The sequence below is a fragment of the Mya arenaria genome, chromosome 5 (assembly GCF_026914265.1).
Source record: "Mya arenaria isolate MELC-2E11 chromosome 5, ASM2691426v1".
Classification (NCBI taxonomy): Eukaryota; Metazoa; Mollusca; class Bivalvia; order Myida; family Myidae; genus Mya; species Mya arenaria.
In genome coordinates this window covers 73516887-73534387 of record NC_069126.1, presented here as the reverse complement: position 1 = coordinate 73534387, position 17501 = coordinate 73516887, and the positions used below count along the sequence as shown (strand labels likewise).

Sequence of the window (17501 nt, the reverse complement as noted above, 5' to 3'; positions counted from 1 at the left end):
AGGTCAAGGTCAGTGTGACCTTTACATGAAAAACGGTTTCCGATCAATAACTTGAGAACGCTTTGACCCAGGGACCTCATACTTGGTAGGTGTATTGGTCATGACCAGCAGATGAACCCTATTGATTTTGAGGTCAGTGGGTCAAAGGTCAAGGTCAGTGTGACCTTTACATGAAAAACGGTTTCCGATCAATAACTTGAGAACGCTTTGACCCAGGGACCTCATACTAGGTAGGCTTATTGGTCATGACCAGCAGATGAACCCTATTGATTTTGAGGTCAGTGGGTCAAAGGTCAAGGTCAGTGTGACTGTAAGCTGAAAAAAGGTTTTCTGATTGTCCATATTTTTGATTGTAAAATTGCAGTAATGGATACTGGTCTAATTATCTTCTGACAATTTTTCACAAATTTTAAAGAAACAGAAAACACATATTAAGCTCATATAACGTTGAACAATTTAATCTCATTCATTCGGTTGAGAAAAATTCCCTAAAAATATTAATTGTGGAAACATATCTTATTTAAATACATACAGGAAATGGCAACATCATTTACCCTTTAGTATGAAAAATGCAGTTTCCTGATATTTGAATAGTGGTTCTTTATTTCAGCATCTCAATTCATTCAACATACACATAGTATGTATCAAGTTTCAAAGGAAACCAAATCATTGTAACGATTGTTTTCAAAGCAAATAGATTCACACTCTTGACAAATTTCTTTTCCTAGTTTCAACTTTTGAGACTTTTTGATGAGCCTGCACCTTCCCCCTCTTATGCAGTGGCTTCAAGCAATAAAGCTACCAGCTCAAGTTGCACAGCTGGTGAACAAGACTGCTGATAGTCGACAAACTGCACACTTGATGCCATGATAAATCATGTCCATCAACTTCCAGAATGAAGAAATGACACAGCACAGAATTGATTTCAATTGGACCTCTCTGTACTTTCATCCCTTTGTTGTAGTCAAAGACTATTTCTTAGTGTGCAGTGCGGGATCTTGAGAAGCTTTCTGCTCCTCTGATGAAGTAAGTTTAGCAGAGTGTGAAACTCCTGTCTACTCATATGCCTGGACACCTGTGATCTATGTCTTCTTGTGTGTGCCCAACTATCACCTGAAAAGAATTTAGAGGAAGTTAGTGCTTGATTACAAGTCAATGTGACAAAAAAAGGTCTTTCATTTATGCCACCAAGAACTAGCATTCAAAGTTTCATAACTCGTATGTTAACTCAAAGCAATTGAGCAGAAACTGTTTGGTAATTAATTTTAAGTCACTGCTTCCACTTATACTATCTGTAATATTGAACGTGAACCGACTAACCCAAATGCTATTCTAAATATTTTTTATGTGCAGAAACCTAAATCCTATTGACACAAAAGTAATCCAATTGTATGTCTTCACAAAACATTCTACAACAATATTTGTCAATTTAACTCAAAGATTGATTATTGTTTTTTTGTCAGACAAACACAGAGATGGCCCTATATCACTCACCTGATTTGAGAAAGGATTCTAACTTAGTTATTGTATGGACACTTACTGGACACTTTTGGTCTGACTTTATAATGCAGCTGGTGAAAATATTAAAAGTCCCTTAATAATGGGCTTAAAAAAACATGAAAAAAATGTATTTGTTTAAAAATTACAAAGGGCAATAACTCTTACAATATTTAAGTTTGTATTGAGCAGAAAAACCTAAAATACAACCTTAAAACTATATTTACAAGTAAAACAAAAAAATATACAGATATGTTTTTTTGTATCTGGTTTTTGAGAGAGAATAATCAGAAGAAAACATCACACATTCACAATCATAGGCAACAAGGCAAATTAAAACAAACACATTTGTCCGAAATTAAATCAAACTTTAAATGGTAGTAGAATTGTCATTTGTTCACGTAATTTTCAAGAATCAGGAAGTGGGGAACATTATATTTATAAAGCCATTTAACGATACAAACAAGACGTACGTTTTATATTGAATGTACAATAGTAGTACCAGGGTTATATGCAAATAGTTATTATCTCAGAAAAAGGACATCAAGACCAGTTCATTTACCAGTAGCATCTGACAGTCAATAATGGTTCTGAGTTTTAAGAGCATAATTTCCATTTTATTGTTAGTTTAATCATTATATATTTAACAACAGTTGTGAAAAAGGAGTTATCATTATATAAGATTATATTATCTGGCAGTGGTTGAAAATGTAAAGTGAGACCAGTTTTTTACCTGTTATTGAACAAACTGTTATGTTGGCAGGACTGTCCTCCTCAGCAATGCAAAGAACAGCAATGACTGGCTGGCACTCTGTAAAATGGCGATTAAAACATTTTGACCAATTAAAACTGTCCCATTCTAAACAATCCATCAGCAATATATATAAATGAGCTGCGCCATGTGGAAATGTGTCTTGGGAAGTTGACATCATTCCATGATGTCATAAAGATGAGCAGAAGACATTACTTACTATGCAGTAAAAGTTCTTACTTTAACAGTAAAGATATCTTTTTTTGAGAACATTTATCAAAGTGAGCTCTTTTATGTCATGTTTCTAAAGTACCGTAAGTCTTGTACACATCTATGTTACATATATAAATAATAAACAGGAATAAAATGAGGAGTTGTGTACACACTAATTCCTCCTTATGTACTGTGTAACTCAAGAAAAACAATCCATAATTCTAGTAAATCTCTAGAATTCCCTTCAACTTTTCTCACTGTACAAAAATGAATTGAGGAGTTGCAAACAAGCAGGGCCATAAAACTTTTGCTATTTAAACTGTACCGCAACAGCAATTTAAAGACAGTGATACTCATTGATGGAATAGGCACTTAAGACAGCTACATTTTTCTGAAAAATGGAGATCAGACTAAATATTTATAGATTTATTTGAAATAAAGAACATGATACAGTGTTTGTGTTAAACTTGTTACTTATCCCTGATTTAACACAATCATTACCTTCAAAATGGTGATAAAATAAAAACAAATATACCTTATTAAACACTGTTTACTATCACAATTGTACACCCCCCCCCCCCTTCTTACATACTTAAGTAGCTCTTACCAAAGTAAAGAATGAAAGGTCCACAAGGCCAATAATAAACCATGAACCATGAGAATCCTGTTTACTAATTTGATTTTAAATCACCCAAAAGGCTTTCTACACTGTGTCACATAATGGTTCCTTAATTTAAATCTAGTCTCCAAAGGTGTCACAGTTGTGATTTCATTGAAAGACTTGAGATACGTTATTTAAAAAAATGACGAAAGGAAAGCTTAAACGCAGAAGTCTGGCCGGGTATACAAGCCTGGAAATAAATACGCAAAAGCTCACCATGCTGCTAAGGAGTCTTATATAATTCCCGGCCCCAGTTCAGCTGGAGATGTTGATTCCACACGGCTGGAAAACCGGCCCGGTGCACCCAAGCTTCACCATCGGCAGTATCTGCAAGAGGTGGGTGTAAATCTGGGAAAACGCATTTATAATCAATTTGCGAAAGTTCTTATCCGTCATAAGTACTGAACATGTATGTGGCTTATAGAACATCTGAAATTAAGTTTAATGAAGGAGACAAAGTTCGGTCTGGGATCTAAACCTGGATTTTGATGCTGAAATTGTAAGGGCCAATTTCAGAACATCCACTCTCACTCACACTCCAACCACATTCCCGTAAGGGACACTCAAATGATCACTTGAGTGGAATACGGGGAGTGACACTCAAGTGATCTGTTCGTATTCACACGCCTCGCTAACACTCCACTTCATCAAGTGAGCAATACAGTATATAATTATACACGTATGTTTACATGATCATATCGGATTATCTGTTTGACTATGGTGATGTTTACATTATACATTGTAAACATATGTTTATTTGAGATTTGAGTACCTTATTGTTAGTTATAGCAACAAACAAATGATAATAATTGTTATTCTGAAACTGAAATTTACATTTTAAAACAATTAGTTAATAAAAATAAACGTTTTGGATTGTAAATAACTGTTGCAAAATGCATTTAAATGCATGTTTTTTGTTGTCTTTGTTGTTGCTGTTTTAAATATGTAGCCGTTTTCCATTGTATCACATAATTTAAATATGTATTCATATATAATCTTGCTTTTGTATTCTACATAAAGCGGTCTTAGCAGTTGAAAATAATATATGGAAGTTGAAAAAATAGCAGATGGATAGAATTAGCGAATGAATCTACTTCTTATGGGGAAATTACACCTCGGAGTGAAAAACAACTCAAGAAATGTAGGGGAAAATGGATGAAGATGACGATAATGATAATAATAATAATAATAATAATAATAATAATAATGATGATGTTGATGATGATAGGGTGGTGTTGGTGTTGATGGTGCTGCTGCTGCTGCTGCTGATGATGATGATGAAAATAATAATAATTATTATAATAATAATAATAATAATAATAATAATAAAAATAATAATAATAGTAATAATAATCCAGCTGAATGTAGGCTGGAAAATACATAGCAATTCCCTGACCACGCTATGAAATGGCCTAGCGGCGTCAAGTTAGCGGCCTGGCGGCCTAGCCGCCTCATGTGACTAGCGGCCTAAAATTGTTTCCTATTCCAATGCATTTTATATGCGTTCTTGTCTAAAACAATGATAAATTAAATGTTCCTATTCATAAATCAACATCCTTTAGCGAATATCAGCATTTTCCCCTTTTCCTGGGCTGCTGGATTGAGTTTTGGGGATTTTTAGGCCGCTAGGCCACCAGGCCGCCAAGTTCACTCCGCAAGGCCGCTCAAGCGTGATGTATTTTGCATAGGAGAACAATTATTTTAGCATTGTTTTAGAAGAAAACTCATATAAAAGGCTCTGAAGTAGAAAACAATTTAAGGCCGCTATGTTAATGTACGACTAAAAACATTGATTTATCATATTTCCCATATAAACCCGTGAACCTTGAAATAGAGAACAAATTTAGGCCGCTAGTCCCCCAACTTCACGCCGCTAGGCCGCTCACTTCATGCCGCTAGGCTGCTAACTTCACGCCGCTAGACCGCTAACTTCATGCCGCTAGGCTGCATACTTCGCATACATTTAGCTGCCTGTCTTTGCAGCCATTGATGAATTGCAAACATCAACATTGCTGGGGTTTCAAGATCATTGCGAAACAAAACAAATATATGATAGGCGCATCCTTTTGAATTTGTTTTGTTTATAGATGGCCACGTTATTAAATGAACATGTACTTCAATGGATTATCCCGGTCTCTTAAATATTGTCTGGGAATGAGCATGTCCCTTATTTGTTCCAAATATTTGATATATTTCATCTTTTCTACTTGCCACGTACTTTTTTCACTCACACTCATTCAATTCGTATTCACAACCAATCCTCGAGGGCGGTTCAAGTGGCCTAGCCGAGCACTCACAAATGTCCCACTCACGCAAAACACTTGAGTCTCACTCACACCTGTGAATACGGATATACCTTTCACTCAAAAATATCTCGACCATTATGTGATTACAGAGGATTAACTCATTGAGTGTGAGTGAGAGTGATTGTTCTGAATTCGGCCCTATGTTTTGTTCGAATGAAGTATAAACTTACAGTGAGTACAGAGATATCCAGTCCAGATTTATCGCTTACCTGAAGTTCGTAGGGCTAGTTGTGAGCTTTGCTGTAAATTGCAGGAACTGTCCCCATGAGCCTTTTGTCTGATAGGGGAATGGTGGCTTTGGTGATTGGTGGTACCACTATGCATTTCTTATCCACACACAACACAGTGTATCTGAAAATGACAGAGAATGGCCATGCACTTATGAAAGCTATGCTAGAAATACGCCGTTATGATTGTATCAGATGACATTTCCACACAGAAATTGTGAGGCCTCCAATACAACAGTACTGACATCAATGACGAAAACATATATAAAACATATATATCTGTCATGGGGCTATGCTAGTTCTGTGGCGTCAAAACCACTGCAACTGGGCAATTCACTAGAAACATCTTTTCAGAAAAAAGAAACAACCAATACTGGGTAGCCTTTGTCACCCAGTGAACACCCAGAGCATCTAGTTACTTTGAGCATCTATTTACTTAGAAGTACAATGTAGCCTCATTAAGATCTCAAATTAACAAAAAAGTGTATCCAAAAGCTTTAAATACTGAACGAAGTGTAACTTTGAGGCGGGCTGCGAGCAAATACTTTCAAGGGCAGAAATCTCCCAGAAGTTTGAAATAGATTATGCAAAGCTCCAGCTTGATGATTTTGGCCCAATTTCAAATTGTTACTCAGTAACACGGCGGCGTAAATTTAATCAAACATCAATATAGTTACACAGGAAAATAAGAAATAGCTTTAAACTCTCTCACATTCATGGCAGAGTGTCTGATGACGGTCCAGTATGCCAACCAGGACGGATAATATGTGAAGCATGCACATACACACCTTTACAGCCCAACATTTGGTTATGGTTTCACAGTTATTCATTTACACAAACTCACAATCAATCAATCAATCAATCAATCAATCAATCAATGCACACCCACCTGGAAAGGTATGACATCCTTTGGAAGAGATGAATCTTGCAGTCTGGTAGATGGTTGCTGACTTAACTTTATTGTCCCAAGCAGCAACTGCAATTAGATAAACATGATGTTCGCACTAAAACAAAGCTTAGTATTGAGTAAAATTAAACATTCAGCCTGGTGGCTGGGGTAACATATCTAAATCCCTAAATGGATGATCTGATCCTAGCCAACAGATCAGCGAAACACGAATTGTATTGCGTGTCCAGGGGGGGGGGGGGGGGGGGGTCCCAAGGATATCTTGACGCAACTTACCATAGCCGCCTTACGTTTTTGTTCACAAAGCCGGCACACACAGTTCATTCCCAGTTTGCATGTTGTGTACTGAAAAGTTCCAGCTTTCCATGACACTCGCAATAAACCTATCCATGAATTAAAACAAATTAACAAATAACTACAAGGTAATTATGGAAATATAAATGTCATTTTTTACTTAAATTATTGATAAATACAACTTATATTGCAGTCAAACTGGATAAAATATCAGGAAAATGTGTCCTGTTCCAAAAAGTGTGTTTTGAAGTTGCAGACAATAGTCCAAAGACCAAGAATTTAAGTGTTCAGACAGGGGCAGGCAAATCTTTAAAAAAATGTCAAAATTTTAAAACTTAAATAAAACTAAAATTATACAAACCTTATATAAATCCTGTGTAAACTTGAAAATACATACAAGAATACAATGTACACATAATCAAATGCTACCTGAGAGAATCATTTTTTTCAAGAACTACTTGAAGGGGTACTGCAACCCGCAAGCCTTTCGTTGTGGGCTGACACCTTTAAACTTCTTTCCCGCACATTAATTAAACACGTCTTTTGTTTTGTCAGTGCCAGTTTTGATGACCAGTATAAATCCAAAAGCAGTTTTTCTGCCAAAATTTACCCAAATGATTTGGATGAATGCTTAACAAGAAAGTGCAGTGTACACAATCAAATAAAGTATTTAGTGTTCCAGAAATAATGAGCAATCTGAAATCTGACCCCTTACATTCCTTAAATATTCACAAAGTGTTAAGTTCTTGTGTTTGTTATCTTTTTATGATTCAAATGGTAAAAAATGGTGCAAATGTGAGAAGCCCTGAAGAAGAAAACTGATATTTTAATAGAAATAGTGATGAAATCACTGACATTATGTTTACTTAGCAACTAAAGCAACAGATCAACCAGACCTACCAGTGTGCTAATCTATATTAAACTGCTAAATTTTAAACACCCAAAACATACAGATAAGATCTGTGGCGCAGTTGTTTACATTGTGTGATTTAAATGCATATATTTTTGTTGGTGATAAGTTTAAATCCAACTGAAGCAATCTCTTATCAATATAAATCTTAGTTCATCCAACAAATTCAATATTTGAATGTTAGAAGATTTGTTTTCAGAAGATCAGCAATAATGTTTTTTCTTTAATTGTCTCCATGAAAAATGTAAATTTCAAGTTTATAGGCGCTGTTTTATCTGAGAATTTCCCTGGGTGTGAACCGCTTACTGTGTCCAAGTTATCCAAGCTGGATCTAAGACATTACTACAATATGGGCAATTTGCTCTGAACTCATGACGTCCAGCACCACTGTCAGATTATCTAATCCAACCACTATGCCATTGCATGCTCTTTACTGAACGAAAGATAAATGAATTCTCACAATTCTGAACAGTATTTTTTTGGTCACAGATAGCAACCTTTTAACCCCACTTAAACCTGTCTTCCCTATTTGGCAAACAGAGAATTTTTAGAAATTTGTTATCTGATGATCCTGTAAATTTTGTGTGGATAGACTAAATACTGTTCGAATATAGCAAATCAAAACTAACATTTTGGGTTTATTCAGTGTAGACCCTTAAATATCAATTTTGATTTATAAGTATGTAGGTTTGTTCAAAAGCTCAGTACAGTTTACTTTACTTGTTAAGTTATCCAATTTCTGTAAATAAATATTACTAAACTTGACTATAAAATACTGTAGGGGGGCTTGTCGTAAAGTTAAGAAAAAATCCAAATAATGCAACAGTCAATTGCAGCATGGGCCCCCAAGGTCCTGCTAATAGTGCTAACTTTGACTTTCGGTACAGCCAATCCCAGGTAAAATTCCCGCTCTGCACAGACAAACAGCTGGTAAAAGCCCTGTCAAATGAATTATGGTCATTTCGTAACCGCTCATTGTTGGTCATTTCGTAACCATTGTGTTAGTCAATTCGTAACCGTTAAGAAATCGAATGTTTATTAACCGTTGACTCCTATAATTATGAGGAATTAATTTAATACCATTTGAATTTACAAAATAAGTTTACTGTAAGTATAAAACATAAAAATAACAACATAAACAAAGTTAAATCTAGTAGTTGTATTCCTTCTTTATTCCAAATAGTGTAGTGTGATTTACCAATAAACTCTGAAACTATGACAAATAGAAACATTCACACTAGCTATTTTTTTATGTTGCAAAGGAAATATTATAAGTAGGCTGAATATTAAATGTAATAATTTTTTAATTCATAGATGTTCTACCATTGAGAGGAATTGTGACCTTAAGCCAATATTTTTTAAATATATATAGACCATATAACTTTAGAATTTCATTTTTTTTTTAAATTGCATAGAAGTATTGTAAAATGTAGTGAGTTTGCCGAATGAGAGTATGCGCTTTTTATATGCTTATTGTGCCGAAAAAATGTGCCGATATGTTTAATTTTGTATCTTGTTATTGGAAATTAATATTGTACCATAACTAATAATTTTAGGCTGTTTTTTGTCGGTTTCGTATATAAAGTATGCAGAATATGGATCAATTGAGAAAAGAACAGAACAAAATTTTGTTCGTTTTAAACAATTCAAACAAATATAGTCAATGAAATAGGTCAAGAATGATCATTTATGTAAACGTAATTTTACTCAAAAATACATCGCGATCAGTCTTAAATTATTGTTTATAAGTAAGCAAAATGTAAGAAAATAATTAACATATTTTGGTAGTATAACAAATCATTTCTAATTTAGCATGATATATATATATATATCTAATAACTATTGAGTAACATAAATTATTAGCTTGTTACTAGTGAGAATTTGAGTAATGTCTCCCAATTGGTGTCTTGGTTGCTGTGCCATATACATCCAGGTTCGAACAATACACTTAACGAGGTGCTAAGTGTACTATTTATCACCTTGTTAAATGGTAGTTACCATATCATATGAGCAATTGATTTCTTGACGGTTACGAATTGACTAACAGAATGGTTACGAAATAACCAAGATTCAGCAGTTACGAAATGGTAAGGTTACGAAATGACCAGATCCCTGTCAAATGCCCCTGGGGACATCCTAGGTTAGGCCCATTCCCTGTTTTCAGCGCAAAAACAATAACACCCCATTCACTCAGCACTGCCGGTCCACCTGGAAGGTAAAAACATGGCCCATTTCCCCTGCTATCCCCGGTATAAACAAGACCTGGGGGCCATGGTTACAATTGACTGGTGCATAACTGTGGCAGAATAAGGGAAATATTTTATTGTTGCATTTTTGTCAAATATGAGAATTTAAGACACATACAAAAAGCCACAATACGAATTGGTGATAGTGTTCGTTCTGTTCTGCTATTCAAAGGTGATGAGAATGACTAATGACATGACATTGACAAACAAAATGTAAGGCATGTGTATCGTTTTGTCTTTTATTTATTAAAATCTGAGATGTTAAGGGAGCAAATCCCTTTTTAGATTGGAACATACCAAATAATAATAAGCGACGATGTAGTGGTAAACCAAGTTTGCTAGAAATCAATCGAGTTTCTCCAAAATACAAGCAAAAATTACACCGGATGTTGATACTAGTGATTTAGTTTCGGATGAACAAAATCCGGATAAATCATTTGCTTTTCATCCAAAGGGTGGACGATTTATACTACTGTACAAAAGTCATAAAAATAAACGAAAAAAACGTTAAATATGTACTTTAAACACTTACCAAGTTACCATTCTCTCTCCGTAAGAGATGAACGCCATACTGCATAATTGCACGGAGATGGTACCACGGAGATACCCGAAAATTTCCGTTATATTCCGGAAAGTTAAATTTCTTTATACTTGAAAATTTGGATGCTGATGGTACACGAAATATCGAATTTCCTTATTTCTGTTTTTTATGGAATGAAACTTCGGGATAATATACAATAGGCTTTAAATAAAGTAAAACAAATAAAAAATGCTTAGTATATAGCTATTTTTTACCAAAATTATGATTTTTTCCCTGGTCGCCTTAATGGCTATTTTTATGGATACACAAATATACACACACAAAAGTTTAAGAATATTTTTTTTCAATATTAAAATATAATAAGATTTAAAACAATGAAATGATCTCGTAAATAAACATTCAAGCTTATCAACTTACTGTCAATGGACATTTTTATTGACATTTGATACCTCAAATCTGGACTGAAAATATTAAGGAGACCAATTTTTGTCGCCTTAATCCAGCGGTCCCCATAATGCCTAGATTAATATATATATGGTCACCTTAATATCTGTAGTAAATATATATATATATATATATATATATATATATATATATATATATAAGAATTACATAAGACTTTAAGCAAAAGTATAGCACCCAAAATGTATGTGAATTTAGCTAACATAAGATATTCAACTTTAAACATTCAAAAGTTGATGTCGTTCCGGCACTGGACATTGGACATGTCGTGTTGACACTGAACATTGGACATGTGGTGTTGGCACTGGACATTGGACATGTTGTGTTGGAACTGGACATTTTGGCACTGGATATTGGACATGTCGTGTGTGCACTGGACATTGGACATTTAATATAGTGCCATATTGTGTGCGTAAACTTCTTTTTCCGACGTACCATTTATTTGGATTGAATGTTCAATTCATAATGAATTCTTTTATATAATTATATATTTTTTGTCCTTTAATTGTTTGAAAAAAGGTTAGAGATCACAAAAGCAATGAACGATAATAAATGTATGAACACAACTTAAGCATGATAAAGATATATATATATACAATACACATATGCAGAGAAAGATTCGAATCAACATAATAACGAATAATCCCAAATTTTCAATCAGCATGCCATTCACTTATTTTAATGTCTTATTTCCAATGTCGTGCCATGTCATATCATGTTTTGAATGTCTTATTTCCAATGTCGTGCCATGTCATATCATGTTTGGAATGTCATATTTCCAATGTCGTGCCATGTCATATCATGTTTGGAATGTCTTATTTCCAATGTCGTGCCATGTCATATCATGTTTGGAATGTCTTATTTCCAATGTCGTGCCATGTCATATCATGTTTTGAATGTCTTATTTCCAATGTCGTGCCATGTCATATCATGTTTTGAATGTCTTATTTCCAATGTCGTGCCATGTCATATCATGTTTTGAATGTCTTATTTCCAATGTCGTGCCATGTCATATCATGTTTTGAATGTCTTATTTCCAATGTCGTGCCATGTCATATCATGTTTGGAATGTCATATTTCCAACGTCGTGCCATGTCATATCATGTTTTGAATGTCTAATGTCGTTATGTTTTGCTAATTCCACACAACCGTAACAAATGGTTTTATTAACTATAACTTGTTTTTTTAAATAAAAAGTTATACTCAAACGAACTGGACAAGTCTTAAAGTGACACTCTTATTCAAAATCAATGCATACACATTCATTTTGAGTGATACACCTTTAACTTTTACAAAATAAAATTTGCGGCAGTTTAAACGTTCAATGTGCTCTTGTACTAAGCCTTGTTGAGCGGTAATGTTAACACAAATGAATATGGCACACGTGTGGCATATTAGTACGAATACCTCACATGGTTTTGACTAATTCGTACGAACATGTCACTGACACACGTACGTGAACATTTAGTCGTGTACCTCACTGCCAACCCATCCTCAAAGCAAAGAGGTATTTGTCGCATGTCAAGAAAAAAGAGAAAAACATTTGTAAAAATATTGTTTATACGAATGCGTCATTCTAAAACACTGTCTATGCCACTTAGACAGAACAGGGTTCATATTGTTTTTGCTATGTCCGATATAGCCCTCGTATTTACAGGATGCTGGCCAAAACATATTGAGTAAATGACACAGGTACAATTTTGGGTTATTGGACCGTAGTCCACGGTCACAGGGGGTGAAAGTGTCAAATTCTTTAGCACCCAATAGTTTGATACTCTCTTTCGACACTGATACTGCATTTGTAAAGTAGAAGTACCATATCTTTGGCCAAAGGTCAAGGTCACATGGCGTCATAAACATGTTATCCTTTATCAATAAACATCTTGATATTTATTTGACGCAACTCATGATGGTTCTCTGTGCCTATACGATCATTTTTCCTTTATTTATGATAGGATTGCTCTTTTCCTTCGGTCGCAATTCATGTCCGGTCAATATCTTAATGACGCATATACCGTTTTAAAAACTAATAACTAAACACAAGAGTCAATCACTTTCGTAAAATGCTCAACGAATCAAAACGAAATGAAGAAAGAATTTTGCAGGCGCATTAGTTCAATGACAAGGTCACCATTTAAGATCAGAAGCCAATTGTATGAAACTGGTTAATTGTTTGATTTGGTCAACCCAAGTTTACCCTACAATAACTATTAACCACTAAAATTATTTATTTTTGCATTTTGGTCAAAAGATGACCTATGGACAAATAAGCCAAGGTCTACACACTTAGCTTCAGGTCCCTAGCAAACACCCCACGTTGACTTTGGACCGACTAACACAACTGTCAGCTGAAGGGAATGTTCTCCACGTCACGAGTACAGTCCCTTTTAACTTTATACAGTGTTGTTCAGTGAACCGGAGCACTGCTTTGAGATTTTTGGAATACATTCAGAAACATGGACACATTTCTTCAACTAGGTGCATGTTGATGTAAAAAGTCTGGTTATATTCTCAACGTATTATAGAAAATATACTGAATTAATTGTTAACTCTTGTGTGATTTGCTTAAGTTGATGTTTATATATTTTCAGAGCTGTGGATTTATAATATATGTAATAAAAGCCCATGAAGACTTCCGACGTGTTATCCAACTACACTGAACCCTAACTGCTGCGTTATTATAGTCGTGGCCGTAAGAAACCACCCTATTACAGCTATTGAAAGATTAGAGGGTAATCTACATGTAGGCTGCATGTTTTTGTTGCAACTTTTTGTTTGGTTACTCCGGCATGCTTTTCGTACATAAAACTTTTCGATCAAATCGATGTTGTTGAACTTTAAGGTATTTATGCCTTCCGAGATTTTCTGACATTTTTAAACTGCAGTAATGCATAGTTATTTTATGCTAGATCGTTGGTATGAGTGACCCCTTTGGTAAATCTGAAGAACTAACTAAATAAGCTTAGGTTAAATGCCACTAAATGTAGTTCATGTCATATGACACCAAAGCAGGAGTTAATGCCTATCAACTGACTGTGCACAAGAACAGACGAGCCCTGGCGTTCGCTTTGCGCATCTCTTGTTTGCTTAGTCAGCAATTCGAAGAACCAGACGTCTCGGTTCTGTGATAACCTTTATCATCACCATCGCCATAATCATCTTATACAGTAATCGCTTACAGTACAACTGGGTATTCTCGAGATGTGGATAAGATACTGACGTAACACAGCCTTGGTGTGATTGTCGGCGTCAACGTCGTGCAAAATACCTTCGTCATAACTAAATAATCATTCATCCAGAGACAATACACACATGCAAAGCAATGCTTATTACTCAGGCATATAAAATAATTGTAGAGTGTTGTCGCTTGTTGCCCTCGAGAAAAAACAGACGAATGTTCGCTCTGTGGTACTCTTATTCGGTGTTGTTCTGCCATGTTATTTTATTAGTGCAATCATAACTCACCAGTATCTATACAGAAACATTTTTAGTTCGGAACTTTTCTCCAAACAATATCAGTTTCATTTTCCCAAACGTCTCGTGCACTACTGTGTACATTAGGTTGACTCACAAATGCTTTACGGGCGGAGATATGAAACTAGAAAAATGACATTTAAGTGCCTTAAACATATATTAAGGGCGGAACACTCTGGCACTTATAAGAATATGGATAGCATGATTACAAAACTGAAGGGATATGTATTGCCGGGTTACAACAAAGCAAGTTTGTGTATCTATTGTGGTTCAAATACCAGAGTATTTTAAGCGTGGTCTAAATAACTTTCATAGTGTCTACACTAATGGGATCATCGGTAGATTTTACATTCATTCATGTAGAAAGCCTCTGTCGACCCCCCCCCCCCCCCCCCCCCCCTCAAAATATCAATTTAGTGGTGGTGTGTAAGCTTATTTATACTTGCACTCGGGCCTTGCCCATTCGGCGAGTGCTCTGTTAAGATTGTTAGTCATTTTAGGTTGTTGGAGCACAGACAGAATGTAACCCTGGTTAGAGCTACCCTGGTTCTTTAACGTGCACCAGTGTATAGCACTGTAACGACGCATAACAGCATCGCCGCATAAACGATTTTCTTATGTGGCTAAAAGGCACACTTTCGCCGCATAAAAAGCAATTAAAACACATACAAGTACAATAGAGGTTGATAAAGTTTCATCAAGATCGGACTTAGTTTTTTGTGTCCACTTAACCAAGCTTTGAACTAGACTTTAAGAGACGTAAATTCTGACAAAGATTTAGTAAGATCGGTTTAAATGTGAACCAAACCAATTGATCTTTCTACGAAAACGTTTGAAATGACGTTTGGCCAGACTAAAGGCGGGAATATATGTTACGACAACGCACAACACCGTCGTTTGGGACAATCAGAAAATTGAATCGTCATATGACCTAACATATATTCTCGCCTTTTTGTCAGCCTGACGGGCATGTACCCTTGACAATGAGCACTTTCAACGTCATTTCAAACGTGTCTAGAAAAGTCAATTGTTGACGCCGGACAAACAACCGAAATCCAACAAACCTCACAGCTCCACATGTGCTCTTTGTGCTCAGATGAGCTGAGAATTATTTCCTTGTCAAAAACCACTGGTAATTGTGAGATTGTGAAATTTATTCACGTCTAGGTCATCAGCGTATACCTCTGGTTACCAGGGCAACGAAAGGAAAACTTTTGAATATATTGTTTCCAAAAATTTCAACACAACATTAGTTTTGGGCACTTGAACAAGAGGACTCAGATGACTGATATAGGGTCATCATGGACGTATTTCTTTCATTGATTGTGTTTTTATGCACAAGTCATTTGTTACCAAGAAAATGTAGATGTGAACACTTCAAGGGAAGTTATAATTTATTTCAATTTTCAATATTGGCTCAATTTTAAAATATTGCCATAAATTTGACCAATTTGCCTGCCTACTTTTCCCGCATTTTTTCAAAATGACAGTAATATGCTACGCCCTAATCTTAATCATCATCATAATCAACAACATCATCACAACCACCATCAGCATCACCATAATCACAACCACCACCACCACCATCACCATCCCCACAACCATCATCATCATAATTATCCTCATCATCAACGTCATCATCATCGTTTTTGTTGAAATATTAGAACTCTATTTTTTTTGTTTTATAATAAAAGGTTAATCCTCTTTATGTGGCAAAAAGGCACAGTTGCGCCCCATAAACGACAAAATTCACGTTTATGCGGCGATGCTGCTATTCGGCGTTACATTGCACTGTCACACGGGACGCCCACTTAACGTCCCTACCGGGAGACGATTAGTATTTTAGTGATGCGAGAAGGAATCGAACCTGCGACCCCTGGATTGATAGTCAAGTGTGTTACCACTAGACAACGGAAACGCCACATCAATTTAGTTGTCTATTGGTTTTATTAAGGAGGTTAGTTGGAAGGTCGTGCATGCGCACTGGCTAGTATAGAGGCATTTCACGATAGAAACTAATAAAGTTAGCAATCATTTTTGCTGCGCGCGGCCAGCAGACTTAATTGTTTAGAGTACCAAAAATAATCTATGACATGGAAAGGACACAATCATGCATTTTATATAAGAAGGTATTCATCAAGTTCAAACAGCATTTATTTATTGTGTATTGATTGAAATTAGTTTTGGACCAATGGTATGGAAGTAGTTTTCAAATTATTCCACTTTTAATTCCCATATTCATGTTTTACGTGCCGTTCCTTGTGGTTGAATCGCAAATATATCGTCTGTAAACGTCTAAAATCATGGTGAGGAATCACTTGACTTCAACAGGGGTTCTCACATGGTTTACCACGGGTCACAACCGATGTTAACAAACAAAAAAATGACGTTTATTTCTGAATACTTTTTTTGACAGAAAAGATATGAAACTATTTCTTAGCCTATAAAAGACTTTGATGTTTTCTTTTTTTACACGTTGGAAATATTTCAGATTTGTTTGCTTTTTGATGATGCAATTCTTGGCCAATATTTAAGCGTTGCATAGTTCTACAAAATTCCGTCAATTTTAACAAAATTAATTAACATTAACCTATATTTACTATAGTATAGCCCATGGTAAAACTATTGCTTACTTCATAACAACAGTATTTTCCCTGATTAAGTTTAAAACACTCCTTCGTGAAAAATATAATAATAATGACGGAAACAATGATGATGATAGTTTACGCAACGTCTTCCCATTTTTTCCCGGACATTTGATGACACAAAAATTCCTAATATATTCGTCGTATGTTTAACATTAAACATTATGTATTTGCGGCTTTTCTGCAAAACTTCAAACAGAGTATGAATTCAAATTCAACTATCTAATGTATGACCCATAAAAAAACTTAAACCTTTCAAAGATAGAAATAATTAATAAGATTTACATTATATTATGGTTTTCCCCCTCTCAAACACTACTAATTTTAAAGGTTAATATTTTATATTAAAGCGACTTGCTCAAATTTT

At 35.2% G+C, this 17501-nt stretch overlaps 1 long non-coding RNA gene across 2 annotated transcripts; it reads right to left on the bottom strand.

Annotated features, from left to right (window-relative positions):
- Positions 1-223: 223 nt before the first annotated feature.
- On the bottom strand, positions 224-10489 carry LOC128234249 (uncharacterized). Of its 2 annotated transcripts, XR_008260911.1 has the most exons (6): positions 10310-10489; positions 6545-6631; positions 5638-5779; positions 3339-3449; positions 2231-2308; positions 224-1113 (listed from the first exon to the last, which is right to left on the bottom strand). It is a non-coding gene; the product is annotated as an uncharacterized LOC128234249 (long non-coding RNA). The 2 variants fall into 2 exon arrangements; XR_008260912.1 differs by lacking the exon at positions 6545-6631.
- Between the last annotated feature and the right edge of the window lie 7012 nt (positions 10490-17501).